This window comes from Pinus tabuliformis, chromosome 3_1, assembly GCF_031772625.1.
Source record: "Pinus tabuliformis cultivar Carrire ecotype Pingquan chromosome 3_1, CPIR1, whole genome shotgun sequence".
Classification (NCBI taxonomy): Eukaryota; Viridiplantae; Streptophyta; class Pinopsida; order Pinales; family Pinaceae; genus Pinus; species Pinus tabuliformis.
This window is the reverse complement of record NC_142301.1, coordinates 794,777,122-794,797,957: the sequence shown is the minus strand read 5'-3', so window position 1 is coordinate 794,797,957 and position 20,836 is coordinate 794,777,122. Positions and strand designations below refer to the sequence as shown.

General features: G+C 38.9%; 1 pseudogene; it reads left to right on the top strand.

Moving 5' to 3' along the window:
- Nucleotides 1-17,512: 17,512 nt before the first annotated feature.
- LOC149189831 (uncharacterized) lies at nucleotides 17,513-18,931 on the top strand (annotated as a pseudogene).
- Nucleotides 18,932-20,836: the final 1,905 nt, after the last annotated feature.

Below are 20,836 nucleotides of genomic sequence, written 5' to 3'. Positions count from 1 at the left end.
TTTAATTGGTTAACAGTAAACATTTAAATTGTATGTTCACTTCGTCACCCTCGATCTAGTGAAGTAACAACCATACTTATGGTTTTCGGAAATATAAAGGCAAGTCACAAATCCATAATACCATTTATCAATCTTCTAATCATTGGATAAATAAAATGGGAAAAGAGTGAACTCAATCATTGATAAATTAGATTCTTGACTAAAGAAATTAGATAACGAAAATTGGGCTCAATAATTGACAACAAGGCCTTCCGTAAATGTAAATGTGTGGTCTATGAGAGAGCTAATCCAACACAATTGCAAATTTGTCCTGGACTTGCGTTCAGCCACACTCCTTTTTAAGAGTGTGGCATATAGGTGGTACTGGAGCACTATTCAACATAATTGTAAATTTATCTTGGACTTGCGCTCAGCCACACTCCCTTTTAAGACATACCATACAGGGGTGTCTACTGGAACACTATTCAACAGAATTGCAAACTTGCTATGGACTTGAACCAGAGATATTCCTTTTTAAGAACTACCATTCAGGAGGGGCAGATGACATCAAGAATGGAATCTTGGTTAAGATATTGCTTAAACCCAGAAGTTTGTTTAACATGGTTAAGATATTTCTTAAACCCAGAGGTTTGTTTATCATGGCCTCAGTTTGTCATAGATTTGCAAGAATGGAATATTGGTTAAGTTATGGTTTGATGTGTGACCTTGGTTAAGATATTGCTTAAACCCAGAAGTTTGTTTATAGCTGCCTCAGTTTGTCATAATTTGCAAGAATGGAATCTTGGTTAAGATATTGCTTAAACCCAGAGGTTTGTTTATCGTGGCCTAAGTTTGTAATAGATTTGCAAGAATGGAATCTTGGTTAAGATATTGCGTGAACCTAGAAGTTTATTGTGGCCTCAATTTGTCATAGATTTGCATATATTTGCAAGAATGGAATCTTGGTTAAGATATTACTTAAACCCAGAGGTTTATTGTGGCCACAGTTTGTCATAGATTTGCATATATCTTACCATTACTGTTAGATAGCTAACAAGATGCATTTTATGAATAGTTTTTGGACTTCCAGTATACCTAGTGCACTGGTTGAAACCCGACAAAAAAGCAAGAATTCAAGAAAAATCAAACTTACAGCAATACGACGTATCTCAAGAAGAAATTCGATGACATCTACATGTTCATACCATTTCATTTCTTAGTCCTCAGTAAAATATGAAACTGTTGTACTCAATCCCAATTATAAGCTGAACATTAAAAGAAGAAGCTGCCGTACTAAATCCCGATTATAAGCTGAACATACTATTGCAATCAATGTTGTTTCTCAACCAAATCAAAGGACAATGTGGGACAAGATGGACACAAATTCAAAGATATATACAACATTCCATCAATATAAATAAGGCAAAATAGTAGTCAATGTGACTTTGGTGTAACTTTTATGGGGTTACCATCAAAAGCATTCGAAGACTTGAGATGGAAGTCTAGCATATATACAACACTATTATAATATAGAAGCGTGAAGCCCACGCTTCTATTGATAAGTCCCCATTTGAAACTTATTTTAGACATTTTCCACCTTCACCTTTGGATATTACGTATGGACCTTTGGATATTGCATATGGTCAATAAGTTGGATTGAGAATATATCACAAGGGATGCTTTAAGGGAAAAGAAATTTGTTAAGAAGATCACGTGGATCCATTTACAAGTACAAAAGACACAAAAATTCATAGGAAAAGTACAAGACCATGCATGATCAACATAGAACAAAAAAATATATTTAGAGTGAGAAACAGAGTATGGTTACAATTGAACAAGGAGACGCTACAAGGTCCTAATAAATAAATCAAAGCTTTATGATATGGTCCTTTCAAGATACTGGGAAAGTTTAGAGATAATGCCCATAATTCAGTGTATCCCTGTACATGAATAAGATTTATGATATGGTCCTTTCAAGATACTGGGAAAGTTTAGAGATAATGCCTATAAATTCAGTGTATCCCATACATGAGCATTTACTCAATGGTGCATGTGTAAAATCTTAAACTCTATGAGCCATCAATGTTGGATTAGGAAGAGGAGCATGTCTTTCCTTCCATAGAGGACTTAACCCCGCCTACTTAGGCAGAGTTGATAAAGGATACAATTTTTCATAAAAGGTCTAGAACAACAAGACATGGAAAGCATGACATTTGTCAGAATAGATTGAAAAGACGTCTTCCAAAAAAAATAGATGATACTCTAAAGAGAAGGTATAGGAAAAAAAATCACCTCATTAAATAAAATATTTAGGGGACCAAAAAGCTCCGAAAATGAGGAGGTATGTGATCCAAAATGGATCACTATATATTTTTCATCCATCTCTATGCTTTTAGAGTGAAAATTTTGAAGAAATCAACTTCTAGGAGCAGTTTTAGCAAAAAGACCCAATTTGGAGAATTGAGGTTTGAAACATTAATTTAATTGGTTAACAGTAAACATTTAAACTGTATGTTCACCTCATTACCCTCGATCTAGTGAAGTAACAACCATACTTATGGTTTTCGGAAATATAAATGCAAGTCACAAATCCATAATACCCTTTATCAATCTTCTAATCATTGGATAGATAAAATGGGCAAACAATGAACTCAATCATTGATAAATTACATTCTTGACTAAAGAAATTAGATAACGAAAATTGGGCTCAATAATTGACAACAAGGCCTTCTGTCAATGTAAATGTGTGGTCTATGAGAGAGCTAATCCAACACAATTGCAAATTTGTCCTGGACTTGCGTTTAGCCACACTCCTTTTTAAGAGTGTGGCATACAGGTGGTACTGGAGCACTATTCAACAAAATTGCAAATTTGTCCTGGACTTGCGCTCAGCCACACTCCTTTTTAAGACAAACCATATATGTGGGTCTGCTGGAACACTATTCAACAAAATTGCAAACTTGCTATGGACTTGAACCAGAGATATTCCTTTTTAAGACCTACCATTCAGGAGGGGCAGACGACGTCAAGAATGGAATCTTGGTTAAGATATTGCTTAAACCCAGAAATTTCTTTATCATGGTTAAGATATTGCTTAAACCCAGAGGTTTGTTTATCATGGCCTTAGTTTGTCATAGATTTGCAAGAATGGAATATTGGTTAAGTTATGGTTTGATGTGTTATATTGGTTAACATATTGCTTAAACCCAGAGGTTTGTTTATCGCTGCCTCAGTTTGTCATAATTTGCAAAAATGGAATCTTGGTTAAGATATTGCTTAAACCCAGAGGTTTGTTTATCGTGGACTCAATTTGTAATAGATTTGCAAGAATGGAATCTTGGTTAAGATATTGCGTGAACCTAGAAGTTTATTGTGGCCTCAATTTTTCATAGATTTGCATATATTTGCAAGAATGGAATCTTGGTTAATATATTACTTAAACCCAGAGGTTTATTGTGGCCTCAGTTTGTCATAGATTTGCATATATCTTACCGTCACTGTTAGATAGAAAACAAGATGCATTTTATGACTAGTTTTTGGACTTCCAGTATACCTAGTACACTGGTTGAAACCCGACAAAAAAGCAAGAATTCAAGAAAAATCAAACTTACAGCAATAAGACGTATCTCCAGAAGAAATTCGATGACATCTACATGTTCATACCATTTCAGTTCTTAGTCTTCATTAAAATATGAAACTGTTGTACTCAATCCCAATTATAAGCTGAACATTAAAAGAAGAAGTTGCCGTACTAAATCCCGATTATAAGCTGAACATACTATTGCAATCAATGTTGTTTCTCAACCAAATCAAAGGACAATGTGGGACAAGATGGACACAAATTCAAAGAGATATACAACATTCCATCAATATAAATAAGGGAAAATAGTAGTCAATGTGACTTTGGTGTAACTTTTATGGGGTTACCATCAAAAGCATTCGAAGACTTGAGATGGAAGTCTAGCATATATACAACACTATTATAATATAGAAGCGTGAAGCACACGCTTCTATTGATAAGTCCCCATTTGAAACTTATTTTAGACATTTTCCACCTTCAACTTTGGATATTACGTATGGACCTTTGGATATTGCATATGGTCAATAAGTTGGATTGAGAATATATCACAAGGGATGCTTTAAGGGAAAAGAAATTTGTTAAGAAGATCACGTGGATCCATTTACAAGTACAAAAGACACAAAAATTCATAGGAAAAGTACAAGACCATGCATGATCAACATAGAACAAAAAAATATATTTAGAGTGAGAAACAAAGTATGGTTACAATTGAACAAGGAGACGCTGCAAGGTCCTAATAAATAAATCAAAGCTTTATGATATGGTCCTTTCAAGATACTGGGAAAGTTTAGAGATAATGCCCATAATTCAGTGTATCCCTGTACATGAATAAGATTTATGATATGGTCCTTTCAAGATACTGGGAAATTTTAGAGATAATGCCTATAAATTCGATGTATCCCATACATGAGCATTTACTCAATGGTGCATGTGTAAAATCTTGAACTCTATGAGCCATCAATGTTGGATTAGGAAGAGGAACAGGTCTTTCCTTCCATAGAGGACTTAACCGCACCTACTTAGGCAGAGTTGATAAAGGATACAATTTTGCATAAAAGGTCTAGAACGACAAGATATGGAAAGCATGACATTTGTCAGAATAGATTGAAAAGACAGCTTCCAAAAAAAACTAGATGATTCTCTAAAGACAAGATATAGGAAAATAAAATCACCTCATTAAATAAAATATTTAGGGGACCAAAAGCCTCCCAAAATGAGGAGGTACGTGATCCAAATTGGATCACTATATATTTTTCATCCATCTTTGTGCTTTTAGAGTGAAAATTTTGAAGAAATCAACTTCTAGGAGCAGTTTGAGCAAAAAAACCCAATTTGGAGAATTGAGGTTTGAAACATTAATTTAATTGGTTAATAGTAAACATTTAAATTGTATGTTCACTTCGTCACCCTCGATCTAGTGAAGTAACAACCATACTTATGGTTTTCGGAAATATAAAGGCAAGTCACAAATCCATAATACCCTTTATCAATCTTCTAATCATTGGATAAATAAAATGGGAAAACAATGAACTCAATCATTGATAAATTAGATTCTTGACTAAAGAAATTAGATAATGAAAATTGGGCTCAATAATTGACAACAAGGCCTTCCGTCAATGTAAATGTGTGGTCTATGAGAGAGCTAATCCAACACAATTGCAAATTTGTCCTGGACTTGCATTCAGCCACACTCCTTTTTAAGAGTGTGGCATACAGGTGGTACTGGAGCACTATTCAACACAATTGCAAATTTGTCTTGGACTTGCGCTTAGCCACACTCCTTTTTAAGACATACCATACAGGGGTGTCTACTGGAACACTATTCAACAGAATTGCAAACTTGCTATGGACTTGAACCAGAGATATTCCTTTTTAAGAACTGTTGGCATTATGTTTCTGGTATGATGTTGTACTTGATGGCAACACCCGTGGCAAGGCTCTCAAATGTTGAAAATTAAGAAGTACGCAGGAGATCAGTTCAGAAGGTGCGTACCCACAGGTACACCGTGAAGGGACCACGGCCAGTCACGCAGGTCAGCTGTTCAGGAGGTGCGTACCCCCAGTGCACTCATTTCAAGGCAGAGAAAAGCACACGTGGGGTTTCTTATGTTTAACCCTTGGTATTTAGCCGACGGTATTTGTGTTATTATGGTTTTGGCTCGTGGTATTGATCCATGATTTTAGGAGGAGCTTGCCTATATAAAGCAGAGGAGATCACTTGGCTAAGTATCTTTTGCAATTGAATATCTTAAGATCTGAAATATTGGGTTATGGTCTTAAAAGCTTGATCTATATGTAAGAGAAGTTGATAGCGAATCTGTGAAGGGTGATCTCTCGAGTGCATGATCAAATCTGAGCAACTGTGCCACTCTGGTGGACTGCCAATTCGGCCCTAATCAGAAGTACGCAGGTGTTTAACAGGAGAGCTGCGTGGGTACGCAGAGCAAAAACAGAAGATCTGCATGGGTACGCAGAGCAGAAACAGGCGAGCTGCGTGGGTACGCAAAGCAGAAGAAGGAGAACTGCGTGGGTACGCAGAGCGACAAAGGTTCAGGTGCGTACGTATAGTAAAAGTACGCGGCGCGATAGTATCTCTGGGTGCGTACATGCAGTAAAAGTACGCGGCGCGATAGTATCTCTGGGTGCGTACATGCAGTAAAAGTACGCGGCGCAATAGTATCTCTGGGTGCGTACCTGCAGTAATAGTACGCGGCGCGATAGTGTCTCTGGGTGCGTACCTGCAGTAACAGTACGCAGTGCGGTTGAAGAAATAGTGCGTGGACACGCAGTGCGGCAGAAGGGTCTCTGTGGGTATACGCAAGGGAGCAGAAGGTGAAGTGCGTATGCACGCAGACCAAAGAAAGAAAAACTGCGTATCTGTCTTAAGACATTTTGTTTGGCTATATTTTTCTGTTGATAAGGTGTTCTGGGTTTAGTTCTATTATTGTTGATCTGGTTACTACAGTTGACTGGGTGATTTTCTTATACTTGATGATCATTTGATGTTTATGGATCCAGTTTGAAAATTTATGAAAAGTGGTCCTTGTAAGAAAAGAAATAGGGGGTTGTAGCTCTCTGCAGGTTGCAGCCTGCGTACTGGTAAAGGACTGCACCAGTACAAAACCATTGTAAAAGGAGTTTCTAATTTGAAAGAAGATAGAGACATATTGCAGCAGGTGGTTTTCACCCACATTGGGTTTCCACCTTACATCTTGTGTTCTTTGGTGTGACTATCTGTTTTCTTTGTTCATGCTCATTATTTTATGATACTGACATGCAAAAATAATTCAAAGAACAAATAAGGAAGATTTATTAAAAGAATTTGATAATACTGATTCACCCCCCTCTCAGTATTATTTCCAACAATTGGTATCAGAGCAGGTCCTTCGGAGAAGCTTGATCGCTTGAAGGAAGATCATTCATCATGAGCAACTACGAGAGGGAAGCATCAATCAGGCCACCAATTTTTGATGGGACAAATTTCAATTATTGGAAGGTAAGAGTTACTGCCTATCTTCAATCTCTTGGTACAGAAGTTTGGGATATCATAGATACAGGCTACGCTTTTCCTTCAACTACTCCTACAGATGTGGTCGAAAATAAGAAATATGAAACAAATGCTAAAGCAGTCAATACTTTGCTGGGATGCTTATCTCAAACAGAATTTGTAAAGGTTATGCAATATAAATCCGCAAAAGAAATATGGGACAAGATTGTCTTGAGCTACGAAGGAGATGAACAGGTAAAGCGTGCTAAACTTCAAACTCTCAGGATTCAGTATGAGAATCTCAGGATGTATAATGATGAAAGTGTGGCTAACTATTTTCTTCGAGTAGATGAGATTGTTAATTGCATGAAAAATTTGGGTGAAGAAATAAAAGAGGCTATTGTGGTTGAAAAGGTTCTAAGATCATTGTCCCCCAAGTTTGAATCTAAAGTATCTGCAATAGAAGAAAAGGAAAATCTACGAATTCTTACTATGTATCAGCTACATGGAATTCTAACTGCTTATGAAATGAGAAAGGGAGGTCCATCAGACAGAAGAGAAGCTGCTTTCAAGGCGTCAGGCAAAGGAGATTATTATGAAGCAAGTCACGTACCAGAAGAAGAAGAAGAAGAATCAAATTTTGTCAGAAATCTTCAAAGGGGTTCTGAAAGGTTCAGAGGTAAGTTACCTTTTAAATGCTTTGCTTGTGGAAGAGTAGGTCATTATGCTGCAAAATGTCCTTATAAGGATAAAGGAAAGGAACCTACTAGATGGAACAAGAAACAAAGTGCAAATAAGAAAAGCTACTACACTCATGAAGATAGTGATGGTCTATCAAACAGTGATGAAGATGAACGAGGTAATGAATATAAATTGTTAATGGCATTTGAAGATGATGATTATATGGATGCTATAGATGTGGATAACCTTTATGAAGAAATTACTAGACTCAAGAGATGTATAGAAGAAAAGAATATGATCATTGATACTCTACAATTTCAAATTGATGAAAAGGAAAATCATCTTGAAAAATTAGAAGGTGAAATTGTTGGTCTTAGAAAAGAGATTGAGAAAACAAAAGCTATTAATCTTAAGTTTGTCAAAGGATCTGAAACTTTGGATGAGATTATCAATGTGCAGCGGTCTCCACTAAACAAGATAGGTCTGGGCTATAATGGAGAAACTTCTCAAGCATCCACCTCAAAAAGTTATCTTGATGCAGCAAGAAGAAATGAGCAAAAGCACAATGGAGACCATTAGGTAAAGCAGGGACGAATTGCAAACAGAGACTATCAGGGGCAATCCGTCTTAAGGGTGAACAAAAGCTACAACCAGCCACAGGTAAAATCTTCTCAATTTGGTTCAAGAATGGATGACAATAGAAATTACAATCATTTGGCTGGTAGATTTGATAACCGCAGAAGTTTCTTCAATGGACAATGCTTTTCTTGCCATAACTTTGGTCACAAAGCAGCACAATGTGTTGCATATAAAACGATCATGACAAGAGAAGCTCAAAAACAAAGAAGTATGACCGGGATTACAAAAAGGACCTACAACAACTTTTCGGTTCTTGAAAATGAAGTTGAATGTTCTATTTGCAATAACTTTGGTCATGAAGATTCTGAATGCAGGAGCAGGTTTCAGCAGAAAAAGGAACAAGCCTCAAGCACCAAAACATGGAGAATAAAGGAACCACAAACAGAAAGATGTGGGATAGCATTTTATGCAGAGGGACAGGAAAATCTATGGTACATTGACAGTGGATGTTCGAAGCATATGACAGGTGATAAAGAAAAACTGGAGTCATATTCTGCTCTAGAAAAGGGAAAGAAAGTTTCTTTTGGAAATGATACTCCTGCAACTATAAAAGGAAAAGGCATTGCTCAGTTAAAAGAAAAGGTCAAGGCTGGAAATGTTTTGTATGTAGATGTATTGAAGCATAATCTTCTAAGTGTCAGCCAGATGTGTGATCAAAGAACCGAGGTGATATTCAGATCAAATGGATGTCTTGTTCGTGATCTTGATACAGGTAAAACAGTGATCAAAGGTAAAAGAACTCCAAATAATCTGTACATATTTGAAGAAGGACAACAACAATGCATCGGAGGTTGGGGCATCTAAGCTTTTCACAAATAAGGAAAGCATGCAAATATCAGGCAGTTCGCGATCTTCCAGATATCAAAATTCCTGAGAACACCATATGCAAATCATGTCAGTTTGGAAAACAAACCAGAACTAACTTTCCAGAGAAGGAAGGATCAGCTAGCATGCCTCTTGAGCTAGTACATACAGATACATGCGGTCCATTCAAGAAAAGAACACCTCGAGGAGAAGAATACTTGATATTATTCATTGACGATTTCTCCAGGTTTGTCTGGTTAGGACTTATGAAGCACAAAGATGAAGCATTCGAAAAATTCAAATCTTTCAAAACCTTGGTTGAAAATGAATCAGGTCACAAAATTAAGTGCCTCAGATCCGACAGAGGTGGGGAGTTTACCTCAAATGAATTTTTCGATTTCTGTGAAGAACATGGGATAAGAAGAGAATTCTCTACAGCTAGAACTCCTCAGCAAAATGGAGTTGTGGAAAGAATGAATAGAGCAATCCAACAAATGGCTCATGCTATGCTTGATGAGTCAGGAACTCCCGCAACTTTCTGGGGTGAAGCTGCACATGCTGCAGTTACTATTCTCAACAAGACAAATGTCCGGGTGAACAGCACTCAAACTCCTCATGAGCTCTGGAGTGGTAAGACTCCTTCGGTAAAGCACTTCAAAATCTTTGGGAGCAAATGCTATATCAAGAATACTGATGAGCAGCTTGGCAAACTTGAGCCTAGAGCAGATGAAGGCATTCTTCTTGGTTACTCTCCACATAGCAAAGCATACAAATGCTACAATAAAAGACTTGGCAGAATTGTTGACATCATTGATGTAGTGGTTGATGAGAATGGATACATTCCTAGGCAAGTACATCATGAAGACATCGAAGAAGATGAAGGCTACCCTCAACGACAGAATGATGAAGAAGAAGAACCTCAAGAAGAATCTCAAGAAGAACCAGAGGAGCAGACAAGAATAGAAGAAAAGACTCCATCCAGATATGTTCAGAAGAATCATCCAGAATCTCAGATTATGGGGCAGAAAGAAGCAGGTGTACAAACAAGAAGAACAGTTGCAGAAGCTTCAATTTATTTGGCATTACTCTCCTCTACTGAACCACAAAATGTGAAAGAGGCATGCAAAGATGAATGTTGGGTAAAAGAAATGGATGAAGAACTTGAGCATATCGAAAAGAACAACACTTGGGAGCTGGTTCCTAGACCAAAGGATAAGAATGTTATCGGAACAAAATGGGTCTTCAAAAATAAATTGAATGAAAATGGAGAAGTAATTAGAAACAAGGCCAGACTTGTTTGTAAAGGGTATGCGCAGCAAGAAGGAATAGACTTTGAAGAAACCTTTGCTCCTGTTGCAAGACTTGAGGCCATCCGAATGTTCCTTACTCTCTCAAGTTTTCAAAACTTCAAAGTATTTCAAATGGACGTGAAATCAGCCTTTCTGAATGGAGACTTGGAAGAAGAAGTATATCTTGGTTCAGCAAGAAACAGAGTTCAATTGCCTTGTCTACAGCTGAAGCGGAATATGTTGCTGCTGCATCTTGTTGCACTCAACTCCTTTGGATGATGCAGACTTTGCAGGATTTTCAAATCACTTGTACACCACCTATCCCCATCTTATGTGATAACACAAGTGCAATCAGCATCTCAAAGAATCCTGTCATGCATTCAAAAACCAAGCACATACCAATCGAGTATCATTTTCTTCAGGAACAAGTGCTTGAACAGAAGGTCAAGTTGGAGTATGCTCCTTCTAAGGAACAAGTTGTTGATATACTCACCAAACCATTGCCCAGGGACACTTTTGAATACCTCAGGCAAAAGCTGGGGGTTGTTGATGCATCATCTTATTGTTGAAACTCTTCTGATTGATGGTTGTACGCATGGTTCATCTGGGGTATATGCGTACATGTGCTGGGTTGCGGCAGAGGTTCAGGGGGAGCATATAATGCATTGTTGGCATTATGGAGGATGTACAGAAGGAGATCATGGAAGCTGGTCTGAATATAGATGCAATATGTCTCTATCTCTTTCTGGTGGATTATGGTTCTTCTTTACAGATATGGTTCATCTTCAGGGGGAGCATGTTCTAAGGGGGAGCATAACCCTTTGCCCTTGATGTCAAAGGGGGAGAATGAAGCTGAAGTTTTTGAGGTTGCCATCAAGTCCAAAGGGGGAGATTGTTGGCATTATGTTTCTGGTATGATGTTGTACTTGATGGCAACACCCGTGGCAAGGCTCTCAAATGTTGAAAATTAAGAAGTACGCAGGAGATCAGTTCAGAAGGTGCGTACCCGCAGGTACACCGTGAAGGGACCGCGGCCAGTCACGCAGGTCAGCCGTTCAGGAGGTGCGTACCCCCAGTGCACTCATTTCAAGGCAGAGAAAAGCACACGTGGGGTTTCTTATGTTTAACCCTTGGTATTTAGCCGATGGTATTTGTGTTATTATGGTTTTGGCTCGTGGTATTGATCCATGATTTTAGGAGGAGCTTGCCTATATAAAGCAGAGGAGATCACTTGGCTAAGTATCTTTTGCAATTGAATATCTTAAGATCTGAAATATTGGGTTATGGTCTTAAAAGCTTGATCTATATGCAAGAGAAGTTGATAGCGAATCTGTGAAGGGTGATCTCTCGAGCGCATGATCAGATCTGAGCAACTGTGCCACTCTGGTGGACTGCCAATTCGGCCCTAATCAGAAGTACGCAGGTGTTTAACAGGAGAGCTGCGTGGGTATGCAGAGCAGAAACAGGAGATCTGCGTGGGTACGCAGAGCAGAAACAGGCGAGCTGCGTGGGTACGCAGAGCAGAAGAAGGAGAACTGCGTGGGTACGCAGAGCGACAAAGGTTCAGGTGCGTACGCATAGTAAAAGTACGCGGCGCGATAGTATCTCTGGGTGCGTACATGCAGTAAAAGTACGCGGCGCGATAGTATCTCTGGGTGCGTACCTGCAGTAACAGTACGCGGCGCGATAGTGTCTCTGGGTGCGTACCTGCAGTAACAGTACGCAGTGCGGTTGAAGAAACAGTGCGTGGACACGCAGTGCGGCAGAAGGGTCTCTGCGGGTATACGCAGGGGAGTAGAAGGTGAAGTGTGTACGCACGCAGACCAGAGAAAGAAAAAATGCGTATCTGTCTTAAGACATTTTGTTTGGCTGTATTTTTCTGTTGATAAGGTGTTCTGGGTTTAGTTCTATTATTGTTGATCTGGTTACTACAGTTTACTGGGTGATTTTCTTATACTTGATGATCATTTGATGTTTATGGATCCAGTTTGAAAATTTATGAAAAGTGGTCCTTGTAAGAAAAGAAATAGGGGGTTGTAGCTCTCTGCAGGTTGCAGCCTGCGTACTGGTAAAGGACTGCACCAGTACAAAACCATTGTAAAAGGAGTTTCTAATTTGAAAGAAGATAGAGACATATTGCAGCAGGTGGTTTTCACCCACATTGGATTTCCACCTTACATCTTGTGTTCTTTGGTGTGAGTATCTGTTTTCTTTGTTCATGCTCATTATTTTATGATACTGACATGCAAAAATAATTCAAAGAACAAATAAGGAAGATTTATTAAAAGAATTTGATAATACTGATTCACCCCCCTCTCAGTATTATTTCCAACTTAAGAACTACCATTCAGGAGGGGCAGACGACATCCAGAATGGAATCTTGGTTAAGATATTGCTTAAACCCAGAAGTTTCTTTATCATGGTTAAGATATTGCTTAAACCCAGAGGTTTGTTTACCATGGCCTTAGTTTGTCATAGATTTGCAAGAATGGAATATTGGTTAAGTTATGGTTTGATGTGTTATCTTGGTTCAGATATTGCTTAAACCCAGAGGTTTGATTATCGCTGCCTCAGCTTTTCATAATTTGCAAGAATGGAATCTTGGTTAAGATATTGCTTAAACCCAGAGGTTTGTTTATCGTGGCCTCGGTTTGTAATAGATTTGCAAGAATGGAATCTTGGTTAAGATATTGCGTGAACCTAGAAGTTTATTGTGGCCTCAGTTTGTCATAGATTTGCATATATTTTCAAGAATGGAATCTTGGTTAAGATATTACTTAAACCCAGAGGTTTATTGTGGCCTCAGTTTGTCATAGATTTGCATATATCTTACCGTTACTGTTAGATAGCAAACAAGATGCATTTTATGACTAGTTTTTGGACTTCCAGTATACCTGGTACACTGGTTGAAACCCCACAAAAAAGCAAGAATTCAAGAAAAATCAAACTTACAGCGATAAGACGTATCTCCAGAAGAAATTCGACGACATCTCCAAGTTCATACCATTTCAGTTCTTAGTCCTCATTAAAAGATGAAATTGTTGTACTCAATCCCAATTATAAGCTGAACATTAAAAGATGAAGCTGTCGTACTAAATCCCAGTTATACGCTGAACATACTATTGCTATCAATGTTGTTTCTCAACCAAATCAAAGGACAATGCACCAGTTCTCATTTGAGAAAACATGTTTCCATCCTCGAACTTACAGAGAATTCAAGAAAATTCAAATTTACAGAGATATGACTTATCTCCAGAAGAAATTCAATGAAATCTTAAAGTTCAGACTATTTCAGTTCTTAGTCCCATTAAAAGATGAAAGTACTGGACTCTATCCCTATTATAAGCTGAAGATACTACTGCACTCAATGTTGTTTCTCAACCAAATGAATGGATAATGCACTAGTTGTTCTGATTTGAGCAAATATGTTTCCATACTTGAGATTTCCTATTATAATTGACTTTGCACATACTGCATGTTTGAAATAGCATGCAATATAACCATCAAAACATCATATTATACAATAAATATCAAGACCAGAATGGTTTATCAAGACCAGAATGAGTAAGAACTAGTTTTGCATCAACCTACAAACACGGGTGGGACTACTGCAAATCGATTCCAAACACCAGCCTTATTGAAAGAAGTTTGCAAAAAAAAACACTAAATCAATTTATTTCTCCCTCGATAAAATCATAATAGATTCCTATTCATGGACTTACTCAGTCAAGACTTGAAGGCAAATATCACAACGGCCCTTTCTGTAAGACAGAACCATAGTCAGGAAACGATGACAGTTGTATGCACATGAAGAAAGAACTTAGGGCTTACACCCAATGTAATATGAAAATATGAATTGCAACTATTTAATCAATGACTAAACTTGGTTGATCCTGGAAACATATGCATCGCCAATTAAATCTATCATCACTTCCCCAAATTTAAAAAAGTCGTTAATTGCATTTAGGAGGTACTCCATATGGTTTACACCAAAGGAAGAAAGATGCCCTCCAGTAGTCACCAAGACAGTAAGTCACCCTTTGCAAGCACAGAAAAAAATAAAAGCACACTCCCTACGCAGACATTATCCTGCTCAGGTTCAAAGGGACTTTCTCAGCCTGCTCCTGTCAACAACCCCAACTTCGCTAGCGGTGTAAACAGGGCAAGCAAACTTTTCTTTGAATTAAAAATATGTATTTCACAATTCACACCAGAGAGTCTCCAATTGTTTGATTGCCTTGTGATCAAATAAAATTGTTACCCATCTAATGGTATCATGACAAAATTAAAAAAAAAACACATTAAATTATTGAAAATGTAAATATTTTAAACTCGATTTATTTGAGTGCTTCACAACTGAATGTCTCCAGTCATTTTCCTCGCTTCTTCAGCGCTGGAGCTGGCGGTGCTTCCACTGTGTCTGATGTCTTGGCGGCACTTCCACTACGTCTTATGTCTTGTTTTGTCCGATGTCTTGTTTTGTTCCGTCGGCTAGGGTCTTGTTTTGTTCCGTCGGCTAGGTCTTCGCTGCTTGGGGAGGGGGCTGTTCAGCTGGAAATTCCTGTTCCTGTTCCTGTGTAGCCTGCTTTAGCTTCTTTAAGAGGGGGCAAGCCTTGAAGAGGTGTCCCACCTGATGGCACTTTTTGCGACGGATACTTTCGTACTAGAGCTGTTGTTTCCGGGAAAAAGATCCCAATTCAATAGTGATGAATTTCTGTAGACCTTCTCTGGTATCTAAAAAGATCCCAATTCAATAGTGATGAATTTCTGTAGACCTTCTCTGGTATCTAAGTAAACAAGGATTCTTGCATATTCCATCATTCTCGTGGTCTGATATGACTCGTTAAACCCCATGAAAGTGCCAAGGGAATTCCCAATTTTCTTAAAATTATCCTCTGACCAGTACTAAGGGAGGGGGCTAATGCAGGAAGCCTAATCCAAACCAGACATACCCCAATTTGTTCCGTCTCCGGATCGAATAGTGGTGTCCAAGGCTGGAGGAGTACGAGAGTTCTCAAAGCACTAGGAAAAAGAGAGAACCCACATGATGTCATCAGCCCTTGCAAACCGTAACGCAAACCAACCACATAAAAAGGTCTGGACAAAAGGGATATCGGCCCAATGTTGTCCCCAAAGCACCAGGAAAAAGAAAGAACCCACATGATGTCATCAACCCTTGATAACCCAATTTGTTCCGTATCCGGATCGAATAGTGGTGTCCAAGGCTGGAGGAGTACGAGAGAGTTCTCAAAGCACCAGGAAAAAGAGAGAACCCACATGATGTCATCAGCCCTTCCAAACTGTAACGCAAACCAACCACAGACAAAAGTATGGACAAAAGGATATCAGCCAAATGTTGTCCCCAGAGCACCAGGAAAAAGAGAGAACCCACATGATGTCATCAGCCCTTGACAACCGTAAGGCAAACCAACCACAGACAAAAGTCTGGACAAAAGGGATATCAGCCCAATGTTGTCCCATATTTCCATGGCCCAAGCTTTCAGTGTAGCTGCCTAACAGTTTCTCCCTTTGATACAACTGACCAGAACTCTGTCCCCACAGTCCATTGCGTCCCCCCAATGAAGGTCTTCCTCAAGTCGAAGTATAATGTCAGTGCACCGGGATTTGAAGCACCTCTGTTTCTTCAAGGGGCGGGAAGGTGGGTGGCTAGGGTTTGCAAAAACCCTCGCCTCTTCTGGAGCAGCGAGTGGGGGGGATGGGTTAGGGATTGAGGGATTTACAGGAACAACCTCAGAGAGAAGGGGAACGGTGGAGAATCTGCCCGAGGGTACGGAATGTGCAGAGGACGAGGGAGGGACAGCCGGAAGGGGGCTTCAGATGAAGATCCAGGCAGGGGTACCGACACAGGTCCCGGCGGAACAGAAGGACCCGCAATGTCCGAGGAAGGGTGGAAGCAATCCGAGACAAAACGCAGGGTAGCCGGGGACGGCACTGAAAACTGCGGCCCGGTTGAGGGTTCTTCCGGCAAAACGGAGGTGGGCCGTACAGGACCAGAGGACTGCAGGTATTCAACAAAATTACCAGAAAGGTCTTCGTTGTAGATACCTTCAGATGCTGCAAACATGGAACGCCAGATGTAGCCCTGCTCTAGAGGAACCTCTGAATAATCCACCTCATCAACTTCCATAGCAATAGCTACACTAAGAAATGGAAAACCACCTCGAAACCAGCTGTCCGACGAAAAACGGCACCGACAGTAGCGAAAATGGAACCAAGCAAAAACGAAAACCTCGGGGAGAATAGTCCGAAAGGGGAGCTAAGGTAGGCACAGGCGCCTAACCCTCGGGGTATGAGAAGGGTGAAAACGACCTGTGCGCCCTCAGAAAATAACGAAACCCTTAATGATGAAAATGTAAAATGACCCGATGAAAGAGAAATGAGGGTTTTATTGGAAAACGGAGGCACGGGAAATGAGAAAGAACTTGTCAAGGGTAGCTACAGGCCAAGTGTCGGCGTCTGCATTATCCCGTACCTGGAACCACCATCCCGTTCAGGCCATCTCCATTGGAAAGCTTTATTTCCAACCCTATTGCATAGTAAATGTGCCCTAACATAGGGCCGATATAACACATATAATACGCCGCGCGGTGATGAGAGAGAAAAAAATAGCGGCGTGTTATATCGTGTTATAGTGTTATATCGGCCCCATGTCAGGCCGCAATTACTATGGTCGATATAACACATATAATACGCCGCGCGGTGATGAGAGAGAAAAAAATAGCGGGGTGCTATATCGTGTTATAGTATTATATCGGCCCCATGTCAGGCCGCATTTACTATGCAATAGGGTTGGAAATAAGGATTTCCATCTCCGTTCCACCTATGAGTAAACTGATAAATAAAACGCATTGCAAATAACATAAAACCCACAGCAAATATCTGTTTCTAGAAGAGCAAACTTACTTTTGGTGAACCAGAAGAGCCTACTCACAATCGCTAATCGCTAGTAATGTCAAAATGCAAGCCCGATACAATGAAAATAAATGACACTTAAAAATCTGAAGTGGGGCGCTGTATCATGCAATGGTATAAATGGCCAGCGAGATCCCTGTAAGGTGGTACTGTTTGTCACCTTACTTTATGGGTAAAGGGAGGCTGTCTTTGCCGGCAAGCAATATTTCCTATGCTATTGGGTATTCAATGCGGTTTAAGAGTACTATGATGGGACCTCAAGTCGGCCAGCAATCGCTGAGCAACTTCACCATACATGCATGGGCATGTAACGGGACAACTCTCCAGCCGGGAAAGGACTCCAGCCTCCACCGGAAAATACTGACGCGACCTGCAGGGCCTCCAATGTCAGACGAATTGGATGGGTGGGCGCCAAACAGTGGATCGATTTGAAATTTGAATTTATCTGCATTCATTGTGAAAATTTGCAATGTATCTGCTTTTCTCGTTCTCATTCTCAGACACAAGGCACCAGAAAAAGCAAAACGATTCATCTGTGGCTGCTCTATGCCTTGGTCCTCATACTGTCCACATATATTTTTCTTGATATTTATGTGAACCACATGCACAGATTTTGCTTTCTTGGCATTGAGTTTGGCATTTCTGTGGTTTGCAAATGCCAAGGCTTCACTGCGCAAGTGTTTAAGCATAATGAATGGGAAGCCATGGCCAGAAACAGCAGCGAGTTGTGCGGGATGAGAGAAAGATTCTTGGACAAAGATGAAGATCAAGTTGAGAATCCATGGCGACAGATGAAGTGGATAGGAAGCTGCTGCCTGCCCTGTAAATGGTCATCTCATTGAGAAGCTTGACGATCGTAACAATTTCCGCAGAGGTTTCGCTCTCCAATTATCCGACGATGTGTTGGACAAAACGCACATCTTGCCATGGCTTCTGCCTTTTAAGGCGATCGATCTCCATCGCAGATAGCGACGGGTTCTGCTGGATCTGGGTGCTAATGCATTCAGCACCAGCCTAGCCTGGTTTCTTCGCATGTACCCCTTCGATTTCATCGAGATTCACGCCTTCGAAGTCGAATCCAAGCTCCTGCAAAAGACGAGGCCGCTTGGTTTTGACGAAGAGAGTAATGTGGCACAGACGAATCCCTCCTCCCTCACTGTAAAGGCCACTCCCCAACCTCCGCAGTGGATGGTGGATCGAATCCAGTTGCACTACAACTTTGTGTCAGAGTAAGATGATAAAGCCCGCAATGTCATAAATATAACGAGGTTTATGAAAGAGGAGTTGCAATTGAAAGCAACTGATACAGTGGTTGTCAAGATGGACATCTTGGGAAGCGAGTGGCCGATTCTGAGGCGATGGCTCAGTGATCCAGAGATGCCTCTCATTGTGGACGAGCTCTTTGTGGAGGTTCACTACAATCACCCATCCATGTGGAACTACCACTGGTTCAGATTTGGTAAGATCACCAGGAAAAATGTGAAAAAGCTTCTTGCAGATCTCAGATGGCATGGCTTCTACACCCACTTTTGGCCCTAATTCATTAACCTACCTCACGCCCTCCTTTCACGTTCACCACTGGCGCTCTCTTTCCACTGACCATCTGCCATCTCTGATCATCAAAAGAAAGGAACAAGACATAATCACATGGAATTACTTGCCTGTTTTATTCTTGGAGGGATCTTATTTCGCTTTTATTTATATTTTTGTAGTAAGACACAGGTTGACAATCATACTAGAAAAGTGTTGGGCGTTTTGAATTGACGGAGCCAGTCTGCTTTTTATGATACTTTGTAAAGTAGAAAGTATAGGTAAGTTTGATTTAAGAAAAGTTCAGAGTTGATAGTTGAACATCCTTCAAACGGCACTGTTAATTTGGAGTTTACCAAAAATTGCAGCGTTTGGCTTATGGAATATCTGACCAATTTAAAAGAAATTATACTTTGATCAGAGATAAAAGTTGAACATATTTAAAATAGATTATTATGGATAAGTAGTAAGAGAAATGGTTTAGCTTATGAAGGCTTAAGCAAATTAAAACAGATGGTAATCGATAATAAAAAAGAGAGAGAAATTAAAACAGATGGTAATCGATAATAAAAAGAGAGAGAAATGATGAACATGGTGAAGCAAAGTATTTTATGTCTCTATGCTTTTAAAGTCGTATATAGAGATGTTGTATTTGATATGTATTTAATATTAAATTTTAATTACAAAATGGGTTATAATTTTTATTTTTAATTTATATATTAAGATAAAAGTGGAAGAAAATAAATCAGCTAAAATAAAAATTAGACCAAAAAACAATTATGTGAGAAGGTGAAAACCATACAAATTAGATTAAAATATTATAATTATTTAAAAATAAAATAAAAAATAAGATGTAATATTTAAAAAATATAAGTGAAATTTTTTATTATTAAGTTGTTGATTTTGAATTAAAAGAATAATGAAGAAAAAATAACATCTTATTATTGGTCTTCTACAAAATATTTTTAGCTTAAAATTAAATATATATATTAGGAATTTAAACACTAAGCATTTACATGTATAAATTTGAAAATATATTGATTTTGACAAAATGTCATTTTCATTTACATATACAAATTTGAAAATATCTTGATTTTGACAAAGTGTCATTTTCTAAGATTCATGAAACTTCCATTGTATAGAGCATCTCATTTAAGGATCATTCCTACCACATAGTTTCTCATTTCCTAAGATGACTCTATAGCATCTTAAGATGACCCTATAACATTTTGAATTTCTTGGTTGAAGAGAAATCCAAATTATTCTTCCCTGATGAACTATGATAATACATTCTTCAAGCTATTTGTTAGGATATTTGTGATGATCTTATAAATTGAGTAATTAAGAAATTAGTTTATAGTCCTCGAAAGATTCCAAATGATTTTTCTTTAGAATTGGTGCTTTAAATGTCACATTTAGGGTTTCTATATTCTTTAATTAACTCTCAAAAAATCAGTGTCCAACAAAATTTTATAGAAATCCATATAAAATTCCATTATCTTTTCTTCACCCTCAAGAAATCCTCTTCCAACATGTGATAGATACCCCAATAAATTTCATTGTCCAAGTGTGTTTGAAGAAAAACCTTTGCCTCTTTCTTTAACTCCCAACAAATCCTCGTCGAACATGTTATAGAAACCCAAATAAAATTCCATCACCTTTCCTTACCCCTCAACAAATCCTCTTCCAAGATGTTATAGAAACCCAAATAAAATTCCATCATCTTTCCTTACCCCTCAACAAATCCTCTTCCAATATGTTATAAAAACCTAGAGAAAATTCCATTATCTTTTCCAAATAAAATTCCATCATTTTTCCTTACCCCCCAATGAATCCTCTTCCAACATGTTATAGAAACCCAAATAAACTAACAGTATCTTTCCTTAACCATTAACAAATCTTCCTCTAACAAGG